Below are 15,500 nucleotides of genomic sequence, written 5' to 3'. Positions count from 1 at the left end.
AGGTCACTGGAAGAGAGCTGTTGATTGAAGTATTTTGTCTCCTCTGGTGTCAGCGCTGTGAAGGTGAACTCCTGCGTCTGTTTGTTAAATTCAGTCTTTTATTAGCGAGCGTCTGTCCTTTCTTTTGTGAGCAGAGAACCGTAGGCGAATCTCACTTTGAGGATTCTGGCTGCAGACTCCAAAAGAAAGGATTTGTTATCTCACAGTCCTCTTTAAGCACCCCAGAGACACACGCTCCTGTTCACAGGATTCCCCTGGAGCTTCTCCCTGACCCGTCCATGGAGATGCAAGGTCTGCGGGTTTTTATGAATTTCAGCTTAGGCCAGAAATGAGTGAGGTAGACTTGTCTAGTCTACTTTGCTTTTGTCGTTTTTGTGTGCAAAATGCATCAGATATTCATGAAGATACCCCCCCCAAATATCAGAGACCGTTGTTTCCCCGCCCCCTCCTCAGACTCGACGCTCACGCGGGTTGCCAGTTTGAGGACACACAATTGGAGCGAGCTACGCTGGAAATCCAGAGTTCTCGCGAGAGCACAAGTTGATTTTGCTCAGCGAGTTTACTCTGGCGTTGAGTAATGATGCTCATTAAATATGCCCTTGTATCCGAGCTGCACCAATCACATCGGGTTATCTGATATAGGCGGGCCAGAGGCGAGCTAAACAGATGACGACAGCGCTGTGACGTCGAAGTCGTTAGTAAACATTGCAAGATGGCTATGGATGAACACCAGTTGTTTGAAACGGCTTCGGCTGCTATAATGAACGAGTTAGACTTGGCTTTTTATCTAAAAGAGGAACAGAAGACGGTGCTCGAAATGTTCCTTTGTTAGAAGGGCGTTTTTGCTGTTTTGCCGACCGGATACGGCAAGAGTCTAATCTACCAGTTAGCTCCGCTGGTAGCTAAGGAATGGGGCTTGTTGTGATTGGTCGTAGTGTTATCCAATTGCGTGCAGTGAGATTTTCAAATGCATGCTTGGTGCCGCCCCTCGAGCCGGACGATTTTCATTAGTCGATGCCAGACCATTAATCTTTCAGATTTAGGTATGGATTTCCAGGCTAGGAGCAAGCGCAATTGACAACGAAAATCGAGGAGACTTACTCTGAGTTGATTTTTCCGCATTTTAATATGCTCTCGTTCATAGAGATTTTTAGATGGATACAGAGGCTTTTTAGGTTGGGTAGAATCTGCAATCTCTGACCCAGTTTGTTTGCTCATTTCCAAGGCTGCGATACGCTGTGTTTCCTGCCAACTGCCAACTGGCATCCCAGGGTGTCGAAATACTATTGGGTGAACTGGCAGTGGGCGAGATCACACAGACCAAAACAAAACCCGACTGACAACACGGAACATGTAAAATAATAAGTAACTGACAGTAGAAGTGTATTTCAGAGAAACCAGTATGTGAACTTAGCATGTTTCCTAAATATCTGCAATCATATTAGGGTATTTTTATGCTTTAGTTGAGTAAAAAAGTTACATACAGCACTGTAATTGTAATAAGGTCCTGATATAGCCTACTCACAGCGAAGTACTTTTTCGTTCTTCGTTTAGGGGTAAAAAGAAGATGCATGAAGATACCTTTGCAGCGGTATACAACCAGAGTGTAGTCCAATTCATGAACAAATGACTCTTTGAACAGATTCTTCTTAGTGAGTCAAAAAACACTAGACAACCAGTGTAGTCTGATTAATGAACAAAGGACTCAAATTAACCGTTTCTTTTTAATAAATCAAAAACATACCATGCAGCCAGTGTACTCTAATTCACGAACAAATTACTCTTATAAACTGATTCTTTTTAACGAATTAAAAGACAAACAAATGCAGTCAATTTGTGAGCAATGACTCTTGAGCGTGTCCTTAATAAATCATTCTATAGACCCATTTAGAGTTCTTTCTTGAGAGTTGAAAAATTATATATTTTTAAATATTTATAATATTCATAATTAAATAAATACAATATTTAATTCATATATTTGTAATTTCCAAGGTTTTCTTTATAATGTACAGCATTAAATGAGAGAGAATTTCTTTCATATTGTCACCTTCCTAAAAGAATTGCTTTGCAATTGATCATCAAAATGACTTGGGAAATTATTTTAGGAAGGTGACGATATGTAAGCAACTGAAATGCATTGAAGTGAATCGGAATGGAATCAAATTGAATCCGAATGGAATCAGGAACTCTGTAACTCTGAGACCTAGTCCTGCTGAGTAATAGCAGATTGATAGTGTCTGGTTGTTGGTCAGTTGTTGTGCTGTCCTGAGAGCGGATTAGTCCCTGAGGATGACTGCGGTGATGTTTGTGTTTCTATCAGCCAGCGGATAAAAAAAATCTCCATAATCTGGCACCCTGGCACACACATCCTGATAACCGCTCGTGACTCTCAGCCTCGCTGACCCCCGTGTCAGACGTGTTAGAACTTGCATTTTTAATGTGTTTTTTTTTCGATAAGCTCCTTAGGATGGAAAGAGGCAGCAGTGGTCAGTCTTCTCTGAGCGGTGTGCCGTCAGATTCACTCTTAAAACCTATTAGAGTCAGTCAAGCGTCCTGATTAGATGAAGAAATGAAGCAGAGATGAGCCTGTGTGTTGCTTTAAAAGGACGCGTCATGGAAATTTGTTTTTTTTTTGGGCCTTGAAATAAGAGTTTTTTTGACATCATAAACCATCTCCTATTTACATTTTATACATCTATTCAGTATGCATCTATTTAGATCAAGGATCAGTGATATATCCAGTGATGCACATAACTTTTTTGGTCTGGTTCTCAAGGGAGAACCTGGAGATGTTGTGTGGTACTCACATTATACGCTGCACACTTATCCTGCAAGCATTAAATGACACAGACAACAGCAGGAATATTAGGCTGCTGTCACTTAAAGACTGAATGCACAGACCGAAAATACTGATACGCATCCGGTTTCTTTCTCAACTGTTCACTAATGAAATATAAAAAAATATAAAATAAAAAACCGAGAGAAAACTTGCCGAGACGGGTATTTTGACATAAATTTGTGTGTATGTGTCTGTTAAAGTGCAAGTAAACGCAAAAGAAAAGTACGGATTACCCCTAATAACTATCTTACCAGAGATGGAGAAAAATCCTACTCCAGTAAGTAAACGTGTACCTGTCCCCCAAAAATGCCAAAAACGTTAGTACTCAAAAGTACTGATCGCTTCCCTCCACGTTTTCTGCTGCGCATCGTTTATTTTTACCACACATGCGCACCAGTTATGTGCACTCCTGGATGTATCAGACACTTTATTAGTACACCAGTTCAACTGCTCATTAACGCAAAGATCAGCCAATCACATGGCAGCAACTCAATGCATTTAGGCATGCATGGTCAAGACGATCTGCTGAAGTACAAACTGAGCATCAGAATGAGGAAGAACGGGGATTTGAACGTGGCAGACGGACTGGTCTGAGTATCTCAGAAACTTCTGATCTTCTGGGATTTTCACGCACAACCATCTCTAGGGTTTACAGGGAATGGTCCGAAAAAGAGAAAAATATCCAGTGAGTGTCAGGTCTGTGGGTGAAAATGCCTTGTTTTCAAGGAAAGAGCATCTCTGAACACAGAAGAGCATCTCTGAGAACACAACATCTCGAACATTGAAGCAGAAGAGCATCTCTGAACACAGAAGAGCATCTCTAAACACTCAACAACTCGAACATTGAAGCAGAAGAGCATCTCTGAACACTCAACACCTCGAACATTGAAGCAGAAGAGCATCTCTGAACACTGAAGAGCATCTCTGAACACTGAAGAGCATCTCTGAACACTGAAGAGCATCTCTGAACACTCAACACCTCGAACATTGAAGCAAAAGAGCATCTCTGAACACAGAAGAGCATCTCTGAACACAGAAGAGCATCTCTGAACACTGAAGAGCATCTCTGAACACAGAAGAGCATCTCTGAACACTCAACACCTCGAACATTGAAGCAAAAGAGCATCTCTGAACACAGAAGAGCATCTCTGAACACAGAAGAGCATCTCTGAACACTGAAGAGCATCTCTGAACACTGAAGAGCATCTCTGAACACAGAAGAGCATCTCTGAACACAGAAGAGCATCTCTGAACACACAACACCTCGAACATTGAGGCAGAAGAGCATCTCTGAACACAGAAGAGCATCTCTGAACACACAACACCTCGAACATTGAAGCAGAAGAGCGTCTCTGAACACAGAAGAGCATCTCTGAACACAGAAGAGCGTATTTGAACACAGAAGAGCATCTCTGAACACAGAAGAGCATCTCTGAACACTCAACACCTTGAACATTGAAGCAGAAGAGCATCTCTGAACACAGAAGAGCATCTCTGAACACTCAACACCTCGAACATTGAAGCAGAAGAGCATCTCTGAACACAGAAGAGCATCTCTGAACACAGAAGAGCATCTCTGAACACAGAAGAGCATCTCTGAACACATCTCTGAACACAGAAGAGCATCTCTGAACACAGAAGAGCATCTCTGAACACTCAACACCTCGAACATTGAAGCAGAAGAGCATCTCTGAACACAGAAGAGCATCTCTGAACACAGAAGAGCATCTCTGAACACTGAAGAGCATCTCTGAACACAGAAGAGCATCTCTGAACACTGAAGAGCATCTCTGAACACCTCGAACATTGAAGCAGAAGAGCATCTCTGAACACAGAAGAGCGTCTTTGAACACAGAAGAGCGTCTTTGAACACAGAAGAGCATCTCTGAACACAGAAGAGCATCTCTGAAACAGAAGAGCATCTCTGAAACAGAAGAGCATCTCTGAACACTGAAGAGCATCTCTGAACCAGAAGAGCATCTCTGAACACAGAAGAGCATCTCTGAACACTGAAGAGCATCTCTGAAACAGAAGAGCATCTCTGAACACTGAAGAGCATCTCTGAACACCTCGAACATTGAAGCAGAAGAGCATCTCTGAACACAGAAGAGTGTCTCAACACAGAAGAGCATCTCTGAACACACAACACCTCGAACATTGAAGCAGAAGAGCGTCTCTGAACACAGAAGAGCATCTCTGAACACAGAAGAGCGTCTTTGAACACAGAAGAGCATCTCTGAACACAGAAGAGCGTCTCTGAACACAGAAGAGCATCTCTGAACACAGAAGAGGATCTCTGAACACACAACACCTCGGACATTGAAGCAGAAGAGCGTCTCTGAACACAGAAGAGCATCTCTGAACACAGAAGAGCATCTCTGAACACAGAAGAGCATCTCTGAACACAGAAGAGCATCTCTGAACACAGAAGAGCGTCAAGAGCGTCTCTGAACACAGAAGAGCGTCTCTGAACACAGAAGAGCATCTCTGAACACAGAAGAGCATCTCTGAACACAGAAGAGCATCTCTGAACACAGAAGAGCGTCTCTGAACACAGAAGAGCATCTCTGAACACAGAAGAGCGTCTCTGAACACAGAAGAGCATCTCTGAACGCTCAACACGTCCAACCCTGAAGCAGAAGACACACACCGGCGACTCTCCTGTCAGCTGAGAACAGCAAACTTAGGCTACAATTCACACCGGCTCAACAAAACTGGACAATAGAAGATTGGAGAAACATTGCCTGGTCTGCTGAGACATTCAGATGGTCGTGTCAGAATTTGGCGTGAACAACATGAGAGCAATGATCCATCCAGCCTTGTATCAGCGGTTCAGGCTGCTGGCGCTGTAATGGTATTATCTTGGCACACTTTAGGCCTTTAGTGTCAATCGAGAATCATTTAAACACCACAGCCAACCTGAGTATTGTTTCTGGCCATGTCCATCCCTTTACGACCACAGTGTTTTCATCTTCTGATGGCTACTTCCAGCAGGATAACACACATGAAACAAAGTTCAAATCATCTCACACTGGTTTCTTGAATACGACTGTGAGTTCACTATAAACTCATATGGCTATCATGTCAATATGGACCACTAAGTCTGTTTTAAAAAAGTAAAAGCACTTCTCATCAACAAGCGATGCGATTCGAGATAGCGTTTATGAGAAACATGGCAAAGATTAATACACGTAGATTTTAACCCTATGAGGAATTGTAATAGTGATGCTTAACTTGCCAAACACCACTAAATTAACTCGATCATGACTGCTTTTGGTCCAAGAAACTTTGAATAACAGAAGTTGACTGGAGGGGAAGAAAATAAAATGAAAATGAAGGATGTGGCCTTTTTTATGAGAATATGTGCTCCAAAAATACAAGTTGCAGAGCAGCGTGTGTGTGTGTTTGGATGTTCAGCAATCAGCTGCAGAAATGGAGAGATGTTGTCCATTGCTTTGAAGTTGCAGAAGAGCCGGGCTATTCCTCTCGGATGATGGAGAGAGCCTGAAAACAACTTAGCCAACAGAGCAGAAACCAGGCTGCCATTGGCTCTCTATCTATCTCTCTATCTATCTCTCTCTCTCTCTCTCTCTCTCTCTCTCTCTCTCTCTCTCTCTCTCTCTCTCTCTCTCTCTCTCTCTCTCTCTCTCTCTCTCTCCCTTGCACGCTCGCAGCCGTGTAATTGCATTTTTTGGGGGGCAGACGCTGGAATGGCGAGATGTAAAAATCGTGGCTCCCTTCTCCTGATGGCAGCGCTTTCATATCTGAATGTTGGAGAAGAGATGAAATTAATTGGCTCACAGTCTAATGGTGATGTGGTCGATCTCCAGGCAGCCTGGGTCTAAATGATAGAGGCGGCGGAACACACTGCAGACACCAACATTATGTAAAACCTCCAGGAAAAAAAAGAGCTTTGAAAGAAATGACAGAAGCCGGTGATCTCATCGCACGGCATGTTGGGATCTGGATGATTTGTGCGTCCCGTCATGCCCAGACCAGAATGTCCTTAAGTGCACATGGCATGTGTGGACGCATTTGACTCATTTGCTTTTTCATGATCTTAAAAAACCTTTGATGTAAATGCTTTATATGTGTGTGTGTGTGTGTGTGTGTGTGTGTGTGTGTGTGTGTGTGTGTGTGTGTGTGTGTGTGTGTATAGAAAACTCAATTAGGTTTTTATATTTTCTCATATTTACATGTTTTTAAACTTCTAATCAGTTGTCAATTTTTTTTAAGCTTTGTTAATGTTTTAGAGACCAACTTACGCTGCTTTTATGATCATTTTGGCTCAAACCGGTTGATTGTACATTTTTCACATATTTTAAAAGAGATTTGACTCCCTTCACAGTTGGAAGAGTTAAAATGTTTTATAATATTTCAAACTTAAAAAAAAATCTGTTAGATTTTTATATTGTCATATTTTGCATTGTCACATTTTATAGTTGGATTGGTTTGAAAAAAAATTATGTGGGGAATAACACTCTAGCTAGCTCATATTTTTCCAAAAGACTATTGAATTTACATATATTTTTATGTTTTTACATATTTTTAAACATTAGTTGAGTTGAGTTGAGTTGTTAATATTTTAGAAATGACTAAAACGGCCTATTAAAGCTCTAGCTAGTTTGTTTTTCATATAATTTTGCCAAAAATACATTTAGATTTATTTAATGTATTTTTATACTTTTTCCCTACTAGTAAAAATTGAATTGACTCACTTTAGATATTGAATAATAATAAAAAAAAATAAAAAAATCAGTTTGATTTTATTTATATATTTTAATATATATATATATATTTATTTTTTTTTGTCACATTTTGGTTTGCTAATATTTTATAAATGGAATAACACTAGCTAGCTCATATTACACAAGTTTTCCAAAAGACTATTGAACTTAAGTTATCTTAAGTGAACTTAAGATAAACATAAGTTATCACTTCTAAAAGTTGAAAGTCATTGTTAATATTTTAGAAATAAAAAAATTAAACCTGCCCTTTTAAAGCTCTAGCTAGTTTGTTTCTCATAAAATCTATCCATAAGTCTTTTATATTTACATATTTTCTTGTATTACATATTTTCAATCTTTAGTTGAGTCAGATAGTTGGAAGTGTTTGTTTAAAAACTGATTAATGCTGCGTGTTGAAGCTCTATATTGTTCATATTTCATATAATTTCCCAGAAACCTCTATTATATTTACATATTTTCATGTGTGTACATATTCTAGAATTTTAGGTGAGCCAATGTTGATAGTTATTAAAAGGGCATGTTAATATTTCACAAACTGTTTTGCACTGCATGTTCAAGCAGTATCTAGCTCATATTTCGCGATAAATTTGCCAAAGCGACGAGACTCATTAATGCAGAGATGATTTTCTTTAAGTGATGAAGCAATTAGGGCAACCTGCAGTTCGTTAATAATTAGCAGGGCGGATAAACGGAATGGGAAGACAAATATTTGATATGTCAACAGAAAGTGCAACAGTAAATGAGCGCGTGTGAGAAATAGAAATGGCCATGTGCGCCTGCGACCCGATTGGCCGACTCCGCGTTCTCTTGGCTCTGCCCGTCCTCTCATCCATCTTTATCACTCGCCAGACTCTCTCACCTCCAGACGAGGCTGCACTCATCCGACAGTCACCTCCTACACACACTTTTAGCCCGACTTGTGTGTGCTTGAGTGTTAATTAGACTTGGAGCTGAGAGACACAGAAATGTTATCTACTTCCTCTCTTTCTCTCTCTCTCTCTCTCTCTCTCTCGCTCTCTCTCTCTCTCTCTCTCGGCTGTGGTCTCTTGAGAAGGGGGCGGTGTGTTTTCGGGGTTGTGGAGGGTATCAGTGCCAGCTGTCTGATCTGTGGAGTGCCAGCAAGCGCTGATTTCTCTCTGCCCGCTCTTACAGCCCCAGCGTTCAGCTTGTTTATTTGTCCATCTGCGTTCAGGAGCGTGGATGTTGGTGAAGTGGGCATCTGTTGCATCTCTCTCGCTCTGCCCTCTATGGTCTGTTTTCGGGGCGAAAGGGATTCTGGGTAACGAAGGCCACGCCCGTTTGGCAGAGCGCTGGTGCCCGTCGCTCATCTCCAGGGGTCGCCAGCAAGGTCAGGAAGAGCTCATGCGTTCAGTCTGCGCCCTTTAAATATGGATCAGATTCAGCACTAACATACTTTTCACTCATGTGGCTGAATTATATGCACATAATTATGCATTTTAATTAATATGCAACTAAATTTGGCACATTTCTCTTGTAGTTTCCCTTCACAAAAGGGAATTTATTTGATTTATTTAGCCTTTTGTATGGTAATGATTGGTTCTGAAGTCTAAAACTAGATTGGTTCTAAAACTATGTCTCTCTCGTCAAGTAGGCCTAATAGTAAATAATAATAATGATGATGATAACAATAATAACTATTGATATTATTATAACTGTAATATATGTTTATATGTTTATAGGTGAATATAGGTCTTAAATAATAGTAATAGGAACCAAATACATAATAAATATCCAAAATTAAACTAATAATACAGTTTTATTTATTTTAATAGTTACTACCATAATAACAATTACAATACAACAATAATATATGTATTTGTATTTATCTGTTAAATAAAGGTAATGTAAGAAAATAAATAAAACAAACAATTATAAGTATCTAAAAGTAAATAATAATAAAACAGTTATTTTAATAATTACTACTATAATAATAATAATAATTATTATTATTATTATTATAAAAAATAAAATATGTATGTACGTGTCTGTTAAATAATGGTTAATGTAACAAAATAAGTAAACAAATAAATATTGATAAATATCCAAAAGTAAACTAATAATATATATATTATTATTAATAATAAAATATAATATAATAATAATAGTAACTATTAAAAAATATATATATGTGTGTGTGTGTGTGTATGTATATATTTGTATGCATGTATATATATTTATTTATTTTTATATAGTTACTATTATTATTATTATTAATATTAATAATAATAATGATATTATTGTTATTGTTGTTTGTTATTATTATATATATATAAATCTGTTAAATACTGTTAATGGAAACAAAATAAAATAAACTAATTATACAAATAAAATAAACAAAAAAAACAAATAATAAATAACTATCCATAAAATATACAAAATGTGCAAAATAACTATGATGTTATTAATAATTTTAATGAAAATAATAATAATAATAATAATTATTATTATTATTATTATTATTATAATAATAATTAATAATAATGTTTGTATGTCAGTGATTGTCCCTGAAGTAATGTACTACAGGAATCACACGCCAGCGGAGTATATTTAGTGATCACTAACTCTTATGAGCCGTATCAAACAGTGTTAATAAGTGCAGTGTGTCCTCTGCACTCTCAGTGAACCCCTGTCCTCCGCGAGACCCTCCGCTGACGGAGCCTCAGAGCGAGTGTGTTCACTTCTAGCCAGACGTGTGTTGGCACTGGAGCTGCTGTAGTGTTCAGACTGCCTCTGGACTCCAGAAAACATTTAACTCTCTCAGCTCGACCGTGGAGTGAGAGAGACCTCCTCCAGGCCCGCATCTGGGGAACTTCACGAATCTCCTCGGGTGCGTTTCGTGAGGGAGATATCCTGACCGACGGGCTGGAATGAAACACAAACGCTCGCTGAACATTCCTCTTGGGATTTCTTTCTCTGCACACGCACATTCCCACACAGACCTTCAAAGCAGCGAGTGAGTTCTTCTGCTGCTTTTATAACTGTGAAAGAACATGAACCATCTGCTGGATTTCTGTCCTGACATACGGCTGAACATTTTATTCCATAAATATACACAATGTGGCACATTCAGATCTGACGTTCAATTAGGCGGTTGCTGGTTAAAGACGATTGAAGATCTTTGCACTGTAACGTCATTTGAGAACCTTTCAATAAGTCTGTGAACCTTATTAATGTTTTCCCCTTATTCCAGATCAAGACGGTCAATTCTGAAAGAGGAAAGTTCATCACATTATTACATTTTAAAAACTATGATGATGTAATCCTGGTGATTAAATAGTTACTTGCCACTTGGCTGGTGACTTAATTATAAACTGTGACATAATATTTGCAGTTTAACTACTAGTAAATGTAATTTTTTATACTTATTGGTAAAAAAAAAAAAGTACATCATAAGCGTTTCCAGGATGCATTTTTCTCCAGAAGTCACATTAAGCAAACAAGAATATAAATGCATATAAAAAATTATTATTTTATTTTATATTTATTCTTCATATTTTTCTTAGTTACATTAACAGCTAAATGTTACTTATTTATTTATTAATTTATTTTATTTATAAATAAAAATATAAGGAATGAATATAAAAAAAATCTTTAAATTAATTATATTAATTAATATAAATTATATTTTATATTTACTCATATTTATTGATATATATATTTATATATATTTATTTATTTTATTTAAAAAAAAATATATATATATATATATATATATATATATATATATTCCTAATATTTATTCATATTTATTTTATTTTATAAATAAATAGTGTATTAAATGAAAATACATTTTATTTATTTTTAAATGAAAACAGTTTTTTGCTATATTTCCAATATACTTGCTATTAACACCCATCAAGATAAGCTGAACTGAGAAAATTTACAGTCCGTAGTAAATATAGAAATGTTAAATATATTTTAAATATAAAGGTCTTCTTCCCACTCCTTTTCGAATATGCAATGGACAATGACAATGGTTTAAAAAAAAGTATTTGGCTGTAACTATTGTTAATTATTATTATTTTTTAACTTTTTATTTTATTTTTATTGTGTTATTCTAATTATTTTGATTTGTCTACTTGATTTCATTTTCTTGTCGGATGTTTTTTTTTTGTTGTTGCATAAATTCAAAATAAAAAAAAATAAAAATACATAATATAATATTTGATTATTATTATTATTATTATAAAATATATTTGATTAATATTTAATATGGATAGTAAATTCACCTGCCTTTTTTTTTTTTTAAGTTACATTTAGACAGTATTAAGAATTAGTGTGTGAAGAAGAAGTAAGTATGTGTTGAGGACCACAATGGAAATAAGTCCTGGACTTTATTGTGTTTTTATCCTCAATTGTAGCTGATGCCTTTTGTTTGTTTGTTTTTATGTTTTAAGGCTTCTTGATATAATTAAAAAAAATCAAATCAAATCAAATCAAGAAGTGTTTCCAGACTGTGGTTTTCTGTTGTGGTGAAGGTTTCGTGAGTTTTCTCAGCATAGAGAGATTTTGATCTGGTAAAGCAGAGACTTTCTGTTTTAGCACCATGTTTCTCTGCTCACGCACAAACCTCTGGTGTCTGAACCCATCACCTCATCATCTCTGGCCAGCGTTTCCTCAGGTAAAACCAAACAAACAAGGAAGTATCTATCCAGAATCTGGAATTATATGTCTTGTATTTCCTTCTGAGACCGAAACTATCTTTATGTGGGCAATTTCAGAGCAAACCGAGCAGGAACATCGATTGAGCGAAACGTTTGTCTTGCTGACTGGTTTTACTTTCATAGACACTATCACGCTTCTCCAACTAGGTTGCACAACTGCAGCTCCATCCCAATTCATATTATATTACAAAACAGGGAGTTGCAAGATTTATGTGTTTGATTTACTAAAAAGAAATGTCTCTTAAGTCATTTGTTTGAGAATTGAAATACACTGCTTGTGCTGTATGTTCACTAAGAAGAGCTGGTCCATAAGATTGGTAATTATTTGGTCTATACTGCTTGTGTTGGATGTGTTTTTGAACCAATATTTGTTAGAGTCAGTGAATCAAACACTTAGCAAAAACAGTACAGACCAAATGGTTCATGAACAAATGACACTTTTGAAACAGTTCTTGTTAGTGAATCAAAAAAATAAAGCACAAACGGTGCCAACCAAATAATTCCCAAACAAATGACTCTTTTGAATCAATATTAGTTAGAGTCAGTGAATCAAACACTTAGCAAAAACAGTACAGACCAAATGATTCACAAACAAATGACTCTTTTGAACCAATATTTGTTAGTGTCAGTAAATCAGAGTCATTCATTTGTGAATCCTTCGTGCTGTGTTTGATTCACTGACACTAAGAAATATTGATTCAAAAGAGTCATTTGTTTGAGAATTATTTGGTTGGCACTGTTTGTGCTTTATTTTTTTGATTCACTAACAAGAACTGGTTCAAAAGAGTCATTTGTTCGTGAACCATTTGGTCTGCCCTGTTTGTGTTGTGTGTTTGATTCACTGACACAAACAAATATTGGTTCAAAAGAGTCATTTGTTTGGGAATCATTTTGTCTGCACTATTTGTGCTGTGTGTTTTGATTCATTAACAAAACTTTGTTCAAGAGAGATTATCACTAACAAAAATTGGTTCTTAACAAGAAGATTCATTTGTTTAGGTTAGACTTTTTCGGTGGTATGCATGAAATGTAATGAATGTAGCTAGATGCTAATTCCCCCATGCAAACAATACGTTGGGTTCTGAGGTATCAAAATGCATTATGATTTGGTAGTATGTAGTAATATTGGTGTACAGCAGGGGTTTTCAACAGGGGGTCCGCAGCGGTACCGCAGGGGTCCCTCAATGATTCAACAAAAACGCAATATTAAATCAACTTTAACTAAATGCTAAATGTCTCATTGTGCCTCCCACATTAAAATGGATGTATTCAAATTAAAAAGTAAAAGTCTATATACATCAATACTGGTTATTTTAATGTCTTTGCTGCCGTGTTAGCATCATAGTCAATATACTGTAAATACATCAATACGCTATATATGATATTATAGGCCAGGCTTGAAATATATTTACCAAGTACTCAAAAGAATGAGTGTGAATTGTGTCTGTTTGTGAGGTTTAACCTGGAAGTTTGAGATTTGATTAAGATCCTGGTTGTGTAAAAGAAGAGTAAGATTTACTCATGACCTTCAGAGAGCTTATTCAAGTGGCAGTTGCTGTTTTGTCATATGAAAACTTGATCGTTTTAAAGTTTGAAGGATTTTGATGCAGCCTGACGTGCGTCTTTACGGCAGAACTGAAGGGAAACATCTATTGAGAAGACACCTTTAGTCTTCTGTCATTCTCTCGCTGTCACCCGCATTCTCTCCATCTCTCGCTGTCTCCTCGGTGAGAATTGTCTGCTTGTTGCCGTCTGGTGTAAGTCCAGACGGAGAGCGTTCACGAGTCGTGTCCTCTGAGCCCCGGAGATGAGAGTATATTTGTGTTGAAGGCGTAGGGGGGAAAGTAATGGCTTTCATTTCTTTTGTCTTCAAATGAAATTCTCCTGACTTTTCCCTCCTCTCTGACACTCTGATTAATTCCAGCATGTTGTCTCTTTACATTAAGGCATGAGCGGACCGGACTGAGGCTAAGCAAACCAATCTTGTCTTGTTGCCATGGGAGCGCTTTCCTCACGCCGCTGGTGTTTCGAGCTTGGCCCGTCACCAGATCCAATGCGCACCAACTTCCTGTTCCTGCTGTGAGGGCTGTGAAAGTGCCTCGGATGGAGCGTTTCGCTCTGACTCTGGTCTACTGGTAGTTTATATATACAGCAGGGTTATTATAGTTAATTGCCCTTAGTAGCTATGCTTTTTCGGATATTTGCTTTCATGTAGTGTGTTATATGGCTCTTTGTGAATGAGAAAGGTCTGCAAAAGTGCAGATAAATGGAGTTATTGTCTCCTGAAAAGGAAGAACCGATACTGAACTGCCTGAAACGAGTCGTCAGTAATTCCAGTCTTACTTCCTGCATGAATATATGTAGGTTTGTAACAAATTTGCATAATGGCAGCCTATGGTCTTCATTGGCTGCCCACGAATTACATGTACTTTGCCCCGCACACAAACTCTGTAGTTGTATCTGAGACTGGAAGGGTTTGATTCGTGTTGTCGACATGCCGCTATTTTCAGCGCTGCAAATTCACTTTTCTGCACTTCCAAAGGATGAGGACTCACACTGTGGTAAAACCGACGCCATTGTTACTCTGTATAATAGAGTTGAGGAAGCTGAAGTTGAGATATGGTAATGAGCGTTTGGTTTCCCACATGGGCTGCAAGTGGGAATCCAATTGTTTTGGATAGACACTGTATAATTTTGATTCACTATAAAGATCTGGCTCATAAGAGTCATTTGTTTGGGAATCGTCTAGTCTGTGCTGGTTGCAGTTTGTGTTTGATTCACTATGACTGTGTTTGTAAGATTCTGAGTCATTTAAAAGAACTGGTTCATAAGATGTATTTGTTTGTATTGACTATACTGTTCACACTGTATGCTTTTGGCCCTGTTTACACCTGGTATTAAGATTTTGGTTTTGGTCGATCGGATCACAAGGGGACGACGCTAAATACAGGTGTAACCGGGGTCTAAAACGTTTCGAGCTTGTCCACTTTCAGCCACTTTCAGAGGTAGTAAAAAAAAACGGATTGCTTTCGTAGTGTAAACGCTCATGGGGCTCGAATGTGTTTGAACAGTCACAAAAAAGACGTCTACTCTCCGTCTACTGACTTAAGGCATAAACACTATGGGAAGAGCGCTAGCCAGACGGGATTTAAACTTTTGTTTGCTGAAGACCCAAGTTTGGTTTGAAGATGAAAATGTACCAAGCACAATGTTCTCTCTCCATTCCTG

At 37.7% G+C, this 15,500-nt stretch overlaps 1 protein-coding gene across 2 annotated transcripts in view; it reads left to right on the top strand.

Annotated features, from left to right (window-relative positions):
* Window positions 1–15,500, top strand: part of plxnb2b (plexin b2b) — a 172,321-nt gene that overhangs the window by 64,798 nt on the left and 92,023 nt on the right. The gene's annotated exons all lie outside the window — the stretch shown is intronic.

This window comes from Leuciscus leuciscus (assembly GCF_965113295.1).
Source record: "Leuciscus leuciscus genome assembly, chromosome: 25".
Lineage (NCBI taxonomy): Eukaryota > Metazoa > Chordata > Actinopteri > Cypriniformes > Leuciscidae > Leuciscus > Leuciscus leuciscus.
Note: the sequence above shows the minus strand (reverse complement) of the source record. Positions and strands in the feature narration are given on the sequence as shown.